The 17,864-nt window shown below is 38.7% G+C and overlaps 1 protein-coding gene across 2 annotated transcripts in view; it reads right to left on the reverse strand.

Moving 5' to 3' along the window:
- LOC147062546 (beta-1,3-galactosyltransferase 1-like) overlaps positions 1 to 17,864 on the reverse strand; it is a 51,575-nt gene that overhangs the window by 7,324 nt on the left and 26,387 nt on the right. For both annotated transcript variants that reach the window (XM_085912848.1, XM_085912857.1), the window contains exon 3: positions 12,682 to 12,792. The gene's annotated coding sequence lies outside the window, so the exon portion shown is untranslated. The remainder of the gene's footprint in view (positions 1 to 12,681; positions 12,793 to 17,864) is intronic.

Here is a 17,864-nt window from a genome sequence, read left to right on the forward strand (position 1 = left end):
AGAAAAGACAATGAGAGAGTTGTTTTCATAAGCTGTAATGTCTTTGCCGTGAGGTGAACGGTGTGTAGAAGCATGGAGGACAGACACGTCAGAGGGTAGATAAATCATGTTGTGAACCCCAGGGTGACATCTTACAGCCACACTGCCTGGTTCAATATAGCAGATTTAAAGTATTGGTAGCTAGGGAACTTTTCGACCTCCATAAAATATTTTCATACCTCTTCTGATGAAATATCGACTGACTACTTGTTGAGTGGTACCATGCCAGAAAAAAGTCTGCATCTCTTTTACTGGGACGAAACAACTTTGAGGAGGGTACAAATAACTATAATGCACTGCTGGCAAAAGTCCCACAACATCCGAAGCAACGGCTGCAAGAAGTAAAAATAATGATAATCATAGGTGAGGTCAACAAAATTCAAAAAGAAGATTTGAACCTGTGACGCACAGGATTGAAGCAGGACCTTTGCGACCACTATGTGCTACACTTTGAATCCGCAGAGTTTGTATTTGTATGTCTCAAGCAGCAAAATATCGCCAGGGGGTCATTGCCGATCACTCTGCATTTGTCACTGTCAGTCTCTCTCCCACATTGCTCGTTCAGAATACCTCCTCACGCTCAGTAACAAACTGTCACAATACCCGCAAGAATGCCAAAAAGTTTAAAAGGACATTACTTTGACCTGAATTCCACGTTGCATTGTAGCCCAGGGTAGAGTCAAATCCAAGTTGGTTATTACGGGTTTCATACAAAACATTATCCACCTGTTTTCTCTTGCACAAGGGTTTTCTCATCATCCATTAGCCTTCTAACACAATTAAGTAACACAATGGACCATTAGAACACTGATTGTTGCTGGAAATGGGCCTTTATACACCTATGAAGATATCACATTAAAAATCTGATGTGATTTGATTAAAAAAAAAAAAAGGACATTTCTCAGTGACCCCAAACTTTTGAACAATAGTGTTCATTTAAAACGTTTTGCTCTGTCATTTTTTAATAAAGACATATTTATGTATATTAGGATGAACACAAAGAAGGTTGGATAGGGCCAATTATACTGCATCAGCTGCTCCTGACTTGAGGGGGATAACGTCCAGAACCGAAATTAAATGTTTATTCTCAACATTATTATATGATATTGTTTGGACACAATAAATTTAACCACCTCATTGCTATTCATCCTGCACACAGCCATTGGAAACAGAAATGTAATTCATTTCAACTGCAGGCGAGCGAGAGCAAAACACTTGAGGAAAAACACTATCGCCTTTGTCCATATGGCGCCATCATAATCAATGAAAACTTAAAAGTTCCTTGGTGGGGCTTTAATGACCGGGAGGGGAAAAACTCCATCAACATTTTCATGGGTGCTGACTTAATAGAATCCAGTCTGGCTTATAGTTATGACAACAAACATTTACAAAATTATTATTATAAAAATTACAACCCAGGAGCCACAACCACCTCAGCAAGGGTTCCAGTTTTTCATGTGGCAAAATTAATTGCCCACCCCTGATTCAGACAATAAATCACACATATATAGAGTATGTCATGTGAGACGTCAGTACTGTATTATAAGATCCAGGGTAGCTTAAATGAGCTCAGTTCAGCAAGCATCAAATAACGGACTCCTTTTTCTTTGACTTTTTCTGACACAATAAGCAATAAGTCAAAGCAGTAACACTCCAGCTATTTGATTTTATTTGTATTTTATTATTAATAGGGGTTTGCTACTTTTTCACTGCAATGAATGACTATTAATTCATTGAGCACATGCATGCATACAGTAAACACACAACAAACCACACGTATGCACACACAATGATGTGTAGTAGAATAAACAACTTCTGTACTTCAAAGCCGGCAGACCTCATTTTCATGTGTTCATCATGTAATCTAACACTGAGTCACAAAGATTTGTGAGAAATGGGTAAAAGCATATTATTTACTGGCCCTTTGCTTATACATGCATCCATTATCTCAGCACCCTACTGTTAAATTCACCGTATGCTCAACAGGCGGTTGTGCAGAAAATACTTTCTTCTGCTGCATAGCATTTGATCTTCTTTTCGCCAATCGTCTAAAACCATTGTGCTGCCTTCTGAGAATTCAAAGGAAGGATTAATGTGTGAGTTTAACAGAAATGGCCAAATGGGTTAGCATCCTTCCTAATGTGAGTGAGTGAGTGAGTGAGTGAGGACCAACTAAAATGTCATTGCCGGGCAGCATGCAATTGGACATTGGCAAGGCATTTGTTCTTGAATGGTGAAGTCACGGTGATTTGGGAAGGGTAAATGATGCCATTCCAATAGACATCATTACAGGCCATGGGATGGATACAGTGAGCTTAGTGCAAAGCCTCAAAATTCAAAGTAGATTAAGGCTGACAGAGGAAATTGGATATCAATAGCGGCCAAAAGATTTGGCAGCTGTGCAGAGGCCCCATGCTCCAGCCCCACTTCAGTGCTCATCTGAGCTGAGACCCAGCTGGTGCAAATCTATCTGCAGCCAGGCGGTGTTTCCAGAAAGTTTTGCTCACAAGTGACCACTGTCACCTCAAAGGGCAAAATAATCCACACCGAAAGTTTCATCGGAAGCTTTTTTTTGTGCGTGTTCTTGAACTCTTGAAATCCTACCCATCCAGTGCTCCATTTATGAGTGCTAAAATGAGAAAAGGAAGGTTCTCCTTGACCAAACACCTTCAGCCATCTCCTCAACATGGTGTGGGCCTACACTTTGAATACTAAACACCTTCATAAATTGGAAATGACAAGGTGATGCATGTGGGTAATACATTTTACTGCCTAACTTCCTGACATTGATGTTACACAATAGTGACGCTCAGTGCTGCATCAGGGCTTATCACTAATGCCAATGGAACAAGAACTGAACCCCAGAAAGTGGTTATTATCCTTATGTGATGCTATTGGTTGAGAAGAATCAAAGTAAGGCAGCACATTTGAGCTAAAGCACAACAAAGGGCAAGCAAACCTATGAAACAGGGGGATTAATAGGGGGAACATCGTGGTAATAACATCCATTGATTTGGATGAAGAAGGTGATGAAACCTTGCAGCTCAAGGAGGCCACGGCGAGGTGTTGAATATAAACAAGCCGTGAGACAAGGAGGATCTGCAGTGGTACAATTCAGTGCCTTCTGGAAGACACACAGGGGGAATTTGATCAGAATGGCAGTTTTAAGACAATGAGCACGACCTGGGCAAACTCAAGTGTCCCTGCGAGTTCATAATAAAGGAAAAGTGAGCACTCAGGACTAAGCGCTACGGTCATTATTGATGTTTTCATCTATTCCCCCTGCATATATTTTTTACTCCTGTATAGTCTGTAGAAATTGATATGCACACCAGTGAAAGTATCTCAAGTCATCTTGGTCTGCTTCAAAAGGACTAAAAATGCTTTTATTTTACTTGTGCTTTGACTTGCATGCAAATGAAATTATTTGCAATAAAGGGAGAGTTTGAGATTTAAAACAAAACAAAAAACACTTTTTGACTCCTGTAACTGCCGTCATGCTAAAACCTCCTATGCCAAACTTTGGTAAATCTAATATTTTTTCACAAATCCATGCAAGTGGTCAGTCCACACACAAACGTTTATTTATCTATTTATTACAAATTATCAATCAATTTAAGGTGTTCAAAATGGCCTGCTCTCTTTGATAATGGAATGTTTACACTTGAATAAACATTTCATTTTTTGGGGACTCTGAAAGGTGATTATTTTGGAAATACAAACTATCTGTGTTACTTGACAGTTGAATATTATGAAAATGAAATTTGAAAACAAAAACCCAGCCCTCTCTAATTTTATTTCTAATTGTTATTTTAAAACTTGTCAAGATAGGCAAGAGTAACCTGTCAAAGACGGCAGAAGGCATCAGTGAAGCGTGTGTCAATCATTGACAAGCACACAAACAAACTCAGTCTGCCGCATATCGGATCCTTGTGTATTTAATAGTATTATTGACTAGTATTATTGTGTGATTATTCAAGTACATTTAGCAAAAAAGTTAAAATGAAGTAACCGGATAGCTCTTCAAACAAATCATATGGCTGCATTGCTGCTGAAGACATTTTTTATTTAAAAAAAAAAAAATAATAATCAGAATGCCTTATTATAAGATTTTGCACGCAACACACAAACTTTATACTTGCAACACCAACATGAAAAGACAGCGTTGTGTTTGAGTAAAAAATAAACCATGATCAAGCTAAGACATGAATGATACTAATCAAAACAATGAAATAAGTCAGGCGTGATTTTGTTTGGCATTTGTTTTTATGCTGGATGCCTTTCTCGAGGCAAAACCCACTCATCTTTCATCTGGACTTTGAACCGGTTGTGGTTGGACACTCGGGAATCGGATCAACATCATCTGCATGAAAGCAAAATGAATCACACTGCAATGGCAGTATAGGAAACTGCAATGTGTAACCCCTCCAGAAACAAACAACTCAAACAAGCTGCTGCAAAAGCCTGGAAGCCCATCACAAAAGAATAATTCAAATAGCAACTATTAGGTTTCATTTGCTACAATCCATTTTAGGTTTAGCTCACCTAATACGTGTGACGTTACAAACGATATTGTAGCAGAAGTTGATCAATGAGTCAATAATTGGAAATACACAATAATATGATGACCTCTTAATAACCCAAATTAGTTGCAGTACAATTGATATAACGAGTGTTAAGATAGACAATTTAAACTATTCTGGTGGTTATGAACCTTCCCTTTTAATTGAACACTTATTTAAATGTGAATACAGAAGGCTTTTGCCCACTGACTGCGCCGCAGTTTAGCTTTCAGGGATTAAGCAGTTATCAGGGACACCATCTTGGTGCATGAAGGCAGGCCTGACGTGAGCAGCCTGAACACATCCTCTTATAGACCGACAACTATGCCTGTCCAGATAATACACAACCTTGGGCAACAGCACAGTAATCACAGTTCGAATCACAGGTTTTGTTCTCTTTTTTTGGCTGATATGTTCATACACACACACGCGCACACCTGCAAGCATGAAAACCTCAGCACAGTTTATTCAAAGCTACTCTTGTACTTTGAGTCACATGTACTGTGGTATTTGTTCTCTGAAATGAACACTTCTCGCCTGGGGACTATGTCCAGATCTAGTGTAAGCTGAACACGGGTTGAAAACATACACTTTTCTTTTTTTTTTTTTTTTACTCAATGCAAAAAGAGTGCAAAATTGGGAGGTTAAAGAAGGAAGTAAACCTTCATACTGTGCTTCACACTTTTCCACCACGGCAGTTGTGTCAAACTACTGCTAGTTTCCCGTTTGATCTTGAGCAGGTGCTTGCTTCTGTCACCGACACACACACATGCAAACAGATATGTAAATATCTACTCCTGCGGCTGGCAGCCTCAGCATCTCCAGAACACTGTCATGGGGGGGGAGGGGGGGCTACATCGGACATTCAAAACACAACCTGTCTTTACACACTGCATTCAGGTTGCATAGGTTCTAACTACAAATGCATCCACCACATTGCAATAAACTAAACATCAACCAAGAATTGATGATGTACATGCTTTTGCAAAAACAGCTTTTCTTTTAAAGAGGACATATGACGAGAAATTGATTTTTCAATCTTTTCTTTATACAGATCTCTGTGAAGGCCATCAAGTCAGAAATGAAACAACCAAGTACAACTTTTGTTGACTGCTTATTTTAGAAAATATCAGCAAGCGAGCAGTTTTGCACTTCTAATTTACTGTTACAAAACGATGGGACTAATTAATAGAATACATTTTGATAATTGATCATTTTGATAATCCAAGTAGTGTCATTAAAAAAATACAACTAAATTGTCGATGTGTGGGAGGAGGTTATTTGTGTTGGACAACTTCATGCGTCATGCTGCAACACTAATTCACGAGTGTATTATTTTGGCTTGGTGATGAGTGGTGTGGGCGGCCGAGGGTACGGTTAAATTAGCCAATGGTGGCTTGTAATCAGAGCTGCACTGAATTTTCTGGATTCATCTCATTACTTAAGGTAACAGTGTAAGCTTTTGAAACGCAGCACTTGGAAATACATGGACAAGAAAATCCCACAATGATCACTGAGAGACATCCATAATATAATGTAATAACGTGTTTCAATTGGAAGACAATTTAGCTTCCTTTCATGAATAAAAGAAAAAATCATTCATTTCCTTGCTTTAATCTGATTCTGTTCCCGTTATCTTTTTAAATCCTGGAATTCCAATAAATCTGCCAGATATTTAACAAAAGGTTAGCTACAATAGATATACTTCAGAGCGGGAGAGAATGAAAATCTTCTTTGTGAAGGATTAAATAAACCCTAAAAAAAATAATCAAGTAATATATGAATATGGTGGCCGGATAGATGGACGAATATTACTGTATTGGGAACGTTATCTCTATGCACTTGCTCTGCAGTCACCAAGTGCACATCAAACACTCTTCTCTGCATGGATGGCGTGATAACCTCTGTGGACTGCCTGTCCCCTGATGTCGCTTGCACCCACAGGTGAAGCTGCAATCTCCAGACAGCAGGTGGTGTGGTCAGAGGCCACGCTGCTCAGTATGAGCCTGGTAAATAAATAATTCAACCCATCGGGCTCACTAAGCTTCAAATTCAGATATAGCCTTTCCTCGAGTCAGAAATGGTGAAGTGGGTATAGATTTGGAGGGGATTAACACTCACTAAAGGTGGTCCTCACAATGGGCAATCTGTCCTTTGCTTTGCCCACTTGACACAAGCCTTTGGATTGTGTGATTTCTTAAGATCTGTATATTTCCACTCATCTGGGATGCTTGGAAGCATGATTGCATCACATAATTACTGTTATCGCTCCTTCAAAAAGTTATTAATGAGAACCACAACTTTTACCAAACTAAATGAACACTGGAGCATTGATGTAATGGCTGATGCTTGAATGCTTAAAGAGCAGTACAAATGCAGACCGGTGGATATAAGCGGTGGGAAGTAAAAACACAATTTATTTGCAAGTTACCGTATTTTTCGCACTATAATGCACACTTTAAAGCCTTTCATTTTCTCAAAAACAGAAGACGTCTTTTAATAAGGTGCGCCTCTTTGTTAGGATTAAATTCTAAAATCTGTAGATGTGTGGCTTCTGCCACCCAGGGACATAATATGTAGGCGTAATATGTAGACCCAATGAAGCAATCAGAGTTCATTACGTTTAACGTAGATCGGGGCTGTAAACGGATCAGAGGACTCTACACAATACGTTGATGAATAAAAATCAGTCTAGGCAAAGCAAATAGCATTAGGACCCCTTAAAATGGCTTCGACAGAGACATGCTTACGAGGCACAATTTAAACTTTCTGGAAAACTGGAAACTTGGCATGTTTAATGGTGAACTTGCCCAACTTAATTTGGATACAGAAGATGAGGACTTGGATGGATTTGTGTAGGAATATCGATTGACAATAAAATGAGTACAGTAGCCTTCAGAATAATGTACAACCGAACTCACTGTCTTGGCCCCGTTTGTTTTATTTTGTTTTTTGATTCGATTGCAGTCTGAGGAGGGGATTCGGTGACACCCAAGCTGAAAATGGCTGTCTGGATTCCACATCAACTAACCGGAACGAGATCTGAGGTAGACCACCTTCTCGTAGGTACTGGAATGACAACTAAGGGCATCTTCCTGCAGCTCATTATTTTCACTCTGGACTTCTCCTTTACTTTTTCTTTGGATTGTTTTTATAGTGTGTGTTCAATGCTGCCCACTAGTTCTGGAAGGGGCATCCTCTCATCTGCGGTACCTTCTCAAGGTTTCTCATTTTCCACCAGTTGGGGCTAGATGAGTTTTTTCTTGCAGTCCTGGGAATTAAGATCAGGGTATGTTGACAAAAATTAACTAATTTATGCATATTTAAGGTCTGACAAACCTCATGACGGTTGTGCATTTAGGGCAAATCCCAATCCTACCTCTTAGCCCTTATTTCACCCCTTTGTCCTCAGTTGTGGTTGGTAGCAAAGGTGTGACACTATTCTCAGAGGACTGGTATTCCCACCAGGAAGGTGTGACAGGTCTGAGAAATAGCTAGTGGGCTAGCAAAGTGTGACCTGATGAGACATTAAGTCTTCTTGCATGATGTCACAAAAACTAAGGAGAAAAAAAAGTCAGGGTTATGCACCGATCATCTTCGGTGTGTTTGAGGCGAGAGAGTTGTGAAACAGCGCTGTGCCGAAAAACACTTGCTTTGGAAAATGCTTCCTGTTCCCCGGGGAATGCACTTTCATACAAAACACAACATTGTGTAAGACAAGTTTGTTTTCATTTACAGCCGTTTCCTCTTTCCTCGCTTGGGCAGTTTTGGGACAAATCCACTCACGATCATGATTCTTAGCGAGGAGCAGGAATAAAGAGGGCTGAAGCTGTTAGCAAGGCAACATAAGTCTTATTTACATGAGGAAATATGCGCCTGAGCACAGAAACAATACTCTTTAGTAATATTTATTTATTTTTAATACGACCACCTAATACACAAATAAAAATGGAAAAAAATTAGATGAGCAAATTTATGCGTGTGTGTAAGTGTGTGTGTATGTGTGCACGTGTGTGTATGTATGTGTGCAACATTTTTCCTATAACTATTCTATGTTATAACGTGGCCTATGCAAGGACAAACTATTTTCCAGATTATAAGACGCTACTTTTTGCGCAAGCTTTGAACTCTGCGGCTTATCTATGGATTGTTCATATTCTCTTATTTATGGAAATTAAACAGTAAAACACCTGAGGCGTATAGTTCAGTGCACCTTATATGTAACCAAAACAGGATTTCCCCCTAATTTTAGAAATTACAGCAAGTCAGTGGTTGCAGCTTTTATTAAAGTGCTCTCAATAGTCTGGAAATGTTTTATGATGTCATGCAATTTACGTAGCTGGTTGTAACGATCAAAATCCTGCCAACACACCAAAACAGATCAGAATTTACCATTCCAAATCGAACTGCAGTGGAAACATGGCTTTGATCATTACAAATTCACTTTGGTTCAGCAATTATTTTTACTCACCCCTGCAGCAAACTAGTCAACATTGACTATTTATTTATAAATGAGGTAATTACCTTAAATTTGCTTTTACTTGATTCTGAGTCACCGTGCAATAACACCCATCCATTATCCATACCCGATATAAAATGGATAAAACATAGGAGAGCTTCTATGCAAATGTCTTAATGCATGCATGAACTATACATTGGTTGGACACGTCATACATCATATATGTGGGGCTGCATAGCCATGATGTCAAAAGACAACTCTCGAGAGTGTTGCTATGGTGACAAAGGGCTTATAAGGCAAAGTATGCAAATGATATGTGCATGTTGGAAGAGAACCTTAATGATATGCTTCCTCTGCGGTGGCTGCAAGGGGACACAGTCAATGAGGAGTTCCTTACTGGGATGCAGAAAGGTTAACTGGTATGGTCATGGTAAGAACGTTAAAAAAAAAAAAAAAAATCTGCTTTAAAATCAATTTGTTGTTCAGTCCTGCAGATAGAATTGTGTCTGTGCGAGTCGGGGGCCCGGTTGATGTGCTACATTCACAAGTCTGACATTTTGGTGGCCTGATACCCCAAGTTAGAAACAATATATGTCCATAAGTACACAAGAGTTTCATTATTGGTGATGTTATTTGAGTGGTAAAAGTCTGATCACATAAAGAGCCAGAAATAAGTGCTCTGAAAACTTCCTCACAATAGTACGCTGAAAAATTGCTTTCGTCTCGTGAGCTGGATTTGACTAGCCTCCATTTGGACAACAGCACTTTCCATAAAAAATTACGGGAGTATGGTTGTTTTCATAAAATGATGGAATCTGACTCGTTTTTTTTTGTTTTTTTTTAGCCATGTGTGTGGAAAGCCTTTGAAGTTGAATGCACAAAAAAAATAAAATCTGCTTCAACAACAGTGGCACATCAGAGAAGCTCTCTAAATCACAACACCATGTTAAAAAAAGCGTGGGCGTTACAGTGTCACTAAAAGAACTCAATATTTCCCTAATCTCCACTCACACCCTTTGTAAAATTAGTCAAGTTTCGCCCACATAAAAGGTATACAGTACAAGAAAATTATAAGCTCTCAGGTCAGGTAATGAGTAGTAAGAGCATGAGGTAGTCAGAAAAACATGAATTCTGATTCCTCTCTGACAATGCACACAGCCAGTCTTGGAATATCACTAAATATCTTATGAATAGGATGTTAGTTACATTATTCAAACATCACCATTGAGTTTCATTCGGATATTAAACTTACAAAACAATAATTATTGCAGTATTGTGAGGAAGCTTGGGGTTTAAAGGAGTAAGACAAAAAGTATTCCGTGAAGTCTCTTGGTAAAAGTGGAGAGGTGACTGTCTGAGTTCTTCTCAAAAGGCTTGAGTAGTTTCTGTGTTTTCCCACAGGTTTTTGTGAACATCTTCAAATAATGTTATGCTGTTATGCTATTGCAACACTTGGGTTTCATTTTACTTCGAAGGGGTTCCTAATGTGGTATGATCAGTTTGGTAATTATTCCAAAAAATACAACCAACTGAGTAATAATTCCATTTATTTGTGGTACTCATATGGTGGTTGGCAATGCTATAAAACACATTATCTTGTGGCCGCAGTCGTAATTGTGGTTGTTAATGTGGGACCAATTAGTAAGACCCATCAAGCTGGAGTGCTCTAAATGGACAATTAGATTTGATCAGACTAATGGCTCACTGCCAGAAAGGAAGAAAAGAAAATACAATTTATGGGCCACCTTTTTGTACACTTGCACACTCTAAAATGAACCAGTCTTACGTTGTTACAAATACATTACTAATCCCTCTACTACAGCCTAAGATACCTCTAATTTATTGCATATGGACAAAAATATACAAACAATTTAAACACAAAATCTCATCTGGGCTTGGTTCCAGCTGACCTTCATCAAAAAAAGCAGCCGAGAAAATATTTGTCTGATGTTTTACAAAATGCTATAATGAACTATATTAATAGCTATAATGAACTACATAATATAATTCATATACCACATCAGCCTGTGTATGGGAAATGAGAGGGTGTTTGTTTTCAATTTATTGTGCACTTGGAGTCCCCAGGATTGAAGAAAATTTTAATCTAATCCCTCCAGGTGCTGCAGATATTACTTTTGTAATCTGTTTGGGAAATATTTTTTAATCTGTTCAATTTTATTCATTCCCGATTACATATTTCAAATAATTACATCACCGTCTTTGCAGCGAAACTGCCAAACAAGATCATGGGTAGCCTATGGCCAAACGGTTTCGCAAATCCAATCCGCCATCTTTATTTCTCACGAGTTTCAGTGACCATTGCGATACGTTCATCTGAAGTCGTGGTTCTGGAGGTTCGTGTTATTCACTGTCCTCTTGCTCTGGGTCAGATTCTGGCTCTAACATGTACAGTTGGATGGAAGAGTCATCTTTTAATTAATCAAAAAGGTTGGCGCACCGCAAGATAGATGTACCTCTGCTAACAAACGACAAATATGTCCGACCAGAGTGGAGGTGCACACTTTGCAGTCTAGAGGGGTCAAGGTCTGAAGTATCTCATTTGTATTTAAAGAGACCACACCAAAATAACTTGCTCCCACATGCTCCTTAGAAAAGGGGTAAAAGAGATGCGATAATAACGATGAATTCCGATAAAAGCATTGCTGTTCCATTTTATATAGACCACGACTGAAGGATTTAAAGATACAAAAAGAAGGATTTATAAGCATAATATAATAATACTTTCAGTCATTGTGTAACAAAAAAATTCCACAGATATGTTGAAATGTATTTTTTTTTTCAAACTCTTATTGATGTTGATACAAAGATTCTTTTTGCTCTATTATTAAATATCAGGAGAGGAAAAATTGCGCTGCTGCAAAGGAGCCTAATAGCTCGTCAGTCGCCTGCTGCATAGTAATGACTGCCAGTGTGGGTTTGTAATTCAATCCACACCACACATGAACGTGCACAGCAGGGATGTGGGAAAAAGAGGCAATTCCATTGGACAAACAGCAGTACTGGTTAGAAACATGATTCATTACACTCTTTTACCCCAGATACGCTAACAGCTAATTCGTTCTAATGTTCGTCACAGGTTTACAGCTCGCGAATGCTTTATTTGATAGCACACCAACAGCAGGCTATGTACTTTGAAGTATGCTGATTTATGACCGCAAGTAGTATTCCAATTCTCAAGTGCTCACTGTGAGCTAGGCTTTTCGAAATGGGCCAAGAGTCCCACACAGGTACAAAACAGCATTTCAAAAACTGGTTGTCTTTCATCCATCGTCTGAATTGTGGAATTTTCCCAAATCTCCAATGTTTGCGATACATAATGACTTTCCAGAGCTTGGCTTTCGTTTGATGACCTCTGTTTCAGGGCATACTTCATTTTATAGTCAATAGCATTATAGCCAGTTGATAAAGAGTGAGAGTTTTGTGGGAGGGGTAGAAGGAAAATAGGATTTTGAAGAATAAACTGAGTGGGTATTTTCAACAAAGAAAACAAACAAGGAAATACAAAAGTAGAAATGTGTGTTTGTAGTTAACCAAAGTATATCTGGCTCATTAGCAGCTCAGAATGTCTGAACATGTGGCTGCCTTGGGCTTTGGACTCACCTTGGCATATTGGTGACATCAAAGTGAATATGCAAAAGCCTTCATGGGTGCTGTGCTGCTTACTGTTGACAGACGCCTCAATACACGGTACGACCACCTGAATCTATGCGTCTGTCAGAAAGATACATTGGAAAAAAAAAGAAGAGAGGAATTGTGTCATTTGACATATCAGTCAGTCACAGAGGACCATTCATTGTAATCTCTGCTGCAAATGAGTCAGAAAACACACGGATCAGGCTGTCAAGCTTGGAAAGGAACAAGCTGCTTGCTTGTTTATACAGCACAATATAGTGTGTTAAAAGGGGATCTAAAAAAAAAAATGACCCTGGCGATTGCTTGATGCAAAAGATGCATTATTTTTAAGGTTTGCTGATCAACAGAGAGATATTCTTTCTGTTGTCACAAGGAAATGGGGACCTACCGCAAGCTGTGAAATGTCTTTGGTGAAGCAAATGTTCATTCTTTAGTGGGTAGGCAAGCAGACCCCATATTCCCAGCACAGTTGTCAACAGAGCCTGTTTACTCACATTTGAGGAATGTCAACACTATGGAGCAGAAGAGGGAACTTTTCACTTTGATTTGAGTGACAACTGCACTCTCAAACTCACTTTCAGAGTCTTTGTACTACTCAAAAAAATGGAAATTTGTATGTTTTTTAATTTCAAAGGACAAATATTTCTCACATTTTGTAAATATGTCTGGTGTTGAAAGCAACCACATGTATTTCTTTTACCTACAAGGTAATCACTAGAATTGCTCAAGTGTGAAAATAAATAACTGAGTGAAAGTGTGATTTCTCTATCTTTGCCCAAAAAAAAAAAAAGCACATTCACCACTGCCTTCTTGCTTGTACCACTATGTCTTCGCCTTCCTACTTTTTGCAGCACTGCAATAATATTACAACTAACAAATGATCAGAAATATTTGATGTTTTGCACAAACAAGGGTTGCCTGGTTTAACTTCAAAATTGGCACAGCAGACAAATTATTCAAGGTGACACTTCATCCTGCAAGCCAAACGTTTGCAAGACTGAAATGTATTGTTCTTGCCCTTAGGCAATGATCAGCAATCAGCGATCTTTACTTTGTGTGTAACAAAAAAGAAAATGAACAAAGCTGTGGTAGAAAATGTATTAATGACTTAATCATCTTTGGCGAAGGAAATACCAAGTGATCACGTAAGACTCTAATACTTGTTCTGAGAAAATCGCGGTATTGACATCCAGCTGAGATTTTTCTACAGTCTCTAATACTTGTTCTGAGCAAATTTTCAACAGTCTGCACGTATTCATTCAGCCATCAATTGCTGATCTTGACTCTGACCAATAGGTCAGATGCAGCATATAATTATCACTATTAAATTATTGGTCTCTTTTGTCATCTTGTCTTTCCGGTGTGCCTCTCTTTTCATGCAAACATATCATTGACCAGCTCAATTAAACCCAATTGTGCTTGCTCAATTGGGTTTTCTCAAAGTACCCAGTCTACCTCCTACATCGCCAAAACACGGATGATAAATTTGTTGAAGACACTAAATTGCTCATAGACATCTGTTCCCTGTGATTAACTGTTGACTCCTCCCCCCACTAGTCCAATGTTAGCTGGAATGCACTCCGGTTTAGCCGTGACCCAGAATAGGACAAATAGATAGAACATGCATCTATGAAGGGTCCAGAAAAAAACCAGCATGTGTACAGCAATGTTCATGTTTGCACAGCTTGCAGAAAAAGAAAAAAAAACAACAGCTTGCAGCTATGTCACTGCCCAATGATGACACATGTGTAATTGTTAATTAAAAACATGTTCTGTTATTTGAATTAATTGGACTGGATTATCTTTGTCAGGGTACAGAAAAGCTGTCATACAGAAGAAATACAGCTGTCTTTGTTTTGATTTCAATTACAATGATTATAATGTTTTATATCATTAAACTAATTTAAGATTTTTTTAATGATTTTGTAAATATTGAGGACAGTAAGTTTACATATTAAAATAATATTAATAAGAATATGCTTCCAAAAGATCCAGATTGTTTTGTGTCCTCATTAATAGGAAGAAGTGGATTTTATTCTTTCTGCTCAGATTATGCACATGAATGTATGATCAAGGGTTTTTAGCAAGAATGATGCAATGTATGAATGATTCGTGAATAGTTCACATTTTTACCATAGTCAGTTTTTAATTACATTATTAAACAGGGTGATTTTGAGGGTAGTATATAATTTAAAACACACATCAGAAGATTAATGAAGACCAACACTTCTGTGTTAATTTCTTATAATTACCACGATTAAATATGCACAGTCAATATTTTGTAATGTAATTCAGTGGAATGTTTCAAATATGCAGTACAAAAAAGAGAGATGTGAAATGCTTTGTGCTTGTATCTTTGACACTTTGACTTTATTCACTTTATCTAAAACTCTTTAGGGTAGGTCTCTTGCAGGCGTTACCAACGAAGGGCCGGCGGGCATCAGGCAGCCCCCAGGGACCTCATGAGCAGTCTGCGAGACTGTTTTAAAAAGAGCTCACCAGTGATGGGACATTGTAATTTCCAAGTCATAATGACAAAGGGATCATTTAAAAACATGAAGACTGGCAGAAATTTACACAAATACAGTTTTTTTGTGTGTGTTTGATGGTGTTTACTTTTTATGTACGGCATTGGTTGTTTAAAAGTGCTGTAAAAAATAAAATTGAGTTTGTATTTGAGCTCATGTTTTATTTCAGAAGTGCGTATCAAACGGGTAACCTTTCGCATGATTAAGATCTGTGCTTGTACTTGTTCCCAGCCTTGGACTCCGTGGTAACCTTTCACAGGAAACAGAAAGGCTTGCTAACAAGCTGTGGAAGTTGAAAAGGCAAAAACTAATGCTGGTTGACCCCTTAAATGCATTTACTGCATGATGAGGCAGTCATGCATCCTGAAATACACTATCTTCAATAATTCAGTCTCATACCACTATAATCTCTAAACTGTATTGGCTTACATTTGATCCTGGAGGATTTCCTGCCAGAACACTCCAAATGATATTATAAGGATGGATTAAGGTTAATGTACACACTAAAGACGTTTTAGCAACAGTGGTTAATCCAGAGTTACTGCTGACTGCTGTTATTTTGTATTCTATTGCTAGGTTTTCGCCTCACTGTCCAAATGCAAGAGTAATTCATTACATTGACAATAGCCTCATTCTTTCTTGGACAACTGTTTCATGACACTTTCTGGGAAGTGATAATTTCATGTTCATTCAATTAATTTCAGAGACAGCCTTTTTTTTTTTAAGCCTTGAGCATAATGCAACAAAGTTGTTGCTGTTTAGCGAATTAATTGAAATGTTGGTTGGCTTGATTATAAAATAAAGGGGTGCAAATTTGCAAAACAAATCACTTTGTCTCCAAAATTCTCTGGCAGAAAAATTCAATAAGTTGAAGCGTTTTTTTTTTTTTTTTCCTCATGCTTGCAGTCTAATTGCACGTCAAGGTGAGAAAATTCAGCCCTCCCCGCATCATTACCCCAGGAGAGGCCGGCTGCCTCCTCTGTGTGATTCCTCAGTCCTGCCAGGCAGCTTGGACTCCAGGGTCCCTTTTGTCATTTCCACTTCAATTACAGCCGTCCTCGCAAAAGGGAGCCTCCGCTGCACTGCGCATTTTCAGGTGTCCCTTGAAAGACGGACCCTCCTTGGTCGGCGGAAGCATCGACATTTCTTTTAAAGATGTCCAGCTGATCCCGAGTGATCTGACAATGGGGCGTTCAGAAAATACCTCCTTTTCTGTCTGATTCTGGCCAAAATACCAACCTTCCATGACAAACAGCGAGTAAGGCCTGACCCGACGCGTATAATCTTTTCATAATGCCCTTCATCGGAGGGCAAGGGATCGACTACAAACAAAACGGCGGTATTATTTCAGCAAAAGACAGTGTGGAGAAAAACAGATAAACTAAATTGGTCTTGCTCTGACACAGGACTGGGGGTGATGCTGCTGATGACAGAAAGGGTCACTGACTGCCATGGTGTGAGTGCTATAGACAGTTATTTTGAGGGTGTGATTGGTGGGGAGGGAGAGGAAAGGAGGTGGTTGTCCTGAATGACAGATTTGAGCTCAAAGTTTTTATCTTGTGATGGTACGGAATTCCTATGGGGAGGAAGAGACAAAGAGTGCTTTGGCACAAAACATTCATAAGTGGCATCTTGGAGTTAGCCAGATTTCGCCATTTTCCTCCACGAGCATTTTGATGCAAAAGTGACAGCAAGGTCAGTGCGGCTGCTGTTGCGTGGTGTCAGTCCATAAGGAATTAAAGGAAAGTATGAATCACTCGCTGAAAACCTGATCATTTTTAGGAGGCTCAAATGAGTTATTACAGCTCTTCATGACATGTCCTAGATTTTAGAGAAGGTACTTTAGAGTTGTTTAAAAAGCAGCAGAACAATCTGAATACATGTAAAATAATTTCAGCTTGGAATTGACTCATGAGGATGAGAGACAGCGAGCTTACACATTTTTCTAAAAGGAAATTAAAGTCAGAATGGAGCTACACCTCACAGATTTGGAAACAAAAGTAGCTTGCAACCTTCATTTTAAGCAAATCTTTTCTTTATCAAGAGATACTTTAATACAGGCAAATCTCCCAGGAGATCATCAAGATTTTGTGTTTGTTCAAACATTAACTTTGCATCATCAAAGAAAGAAAGCTATTCTCAACACTTAAGGTTGGTTAGGCAAAAACCACACGCGTGGAATCGATATCGACTTTTATGTGAAACTATGAAATTAACAAATTGTGACTTATGAGGTATATATATATATATATATATAGAAAGCGAGAGAGCGAGAGTGCGAGAGATACACACACATACCCCCCCCCCCCCACACACACACGGCCTCTATATGGTATATCTATGGCATACCACTATTTCAACATCCACCTGATGTGATATAATGCAACAGAGGCAGCAAAAAGACATTGAATACAAAAATTACATGACTGTTACTTTCAACAGTGAATGTCATTGGAGCTATTGATGTACATACAATAATTTGGTGGGCTTACAGTGCAGTCATCATACTAGGTGGCAGTTTTGCTGACACTGCTCTGATGCAGGAACATCACCCAATATCAACCCAGTTCAATAAAACCCTCATTTGCATTTGCTACGTGCTGATCCCTGTGTGATCTTCAC

This window comes from Syngnathus leptorhynchus, chromosome 1, assembly GCF_054491065.1.
Source record: "Syngnathus leptorhynchus isolate UIUO chromosome 1, UIUO_Slep, whole genome shotgun sequence".
Taxonomy (NCBI): Eukaryota; Metazoa; Chordata; class Actinopteri; order Syngnathiformes; family Syngnathidae; genus Syngnathus; species Syngnathus leptorhynchus.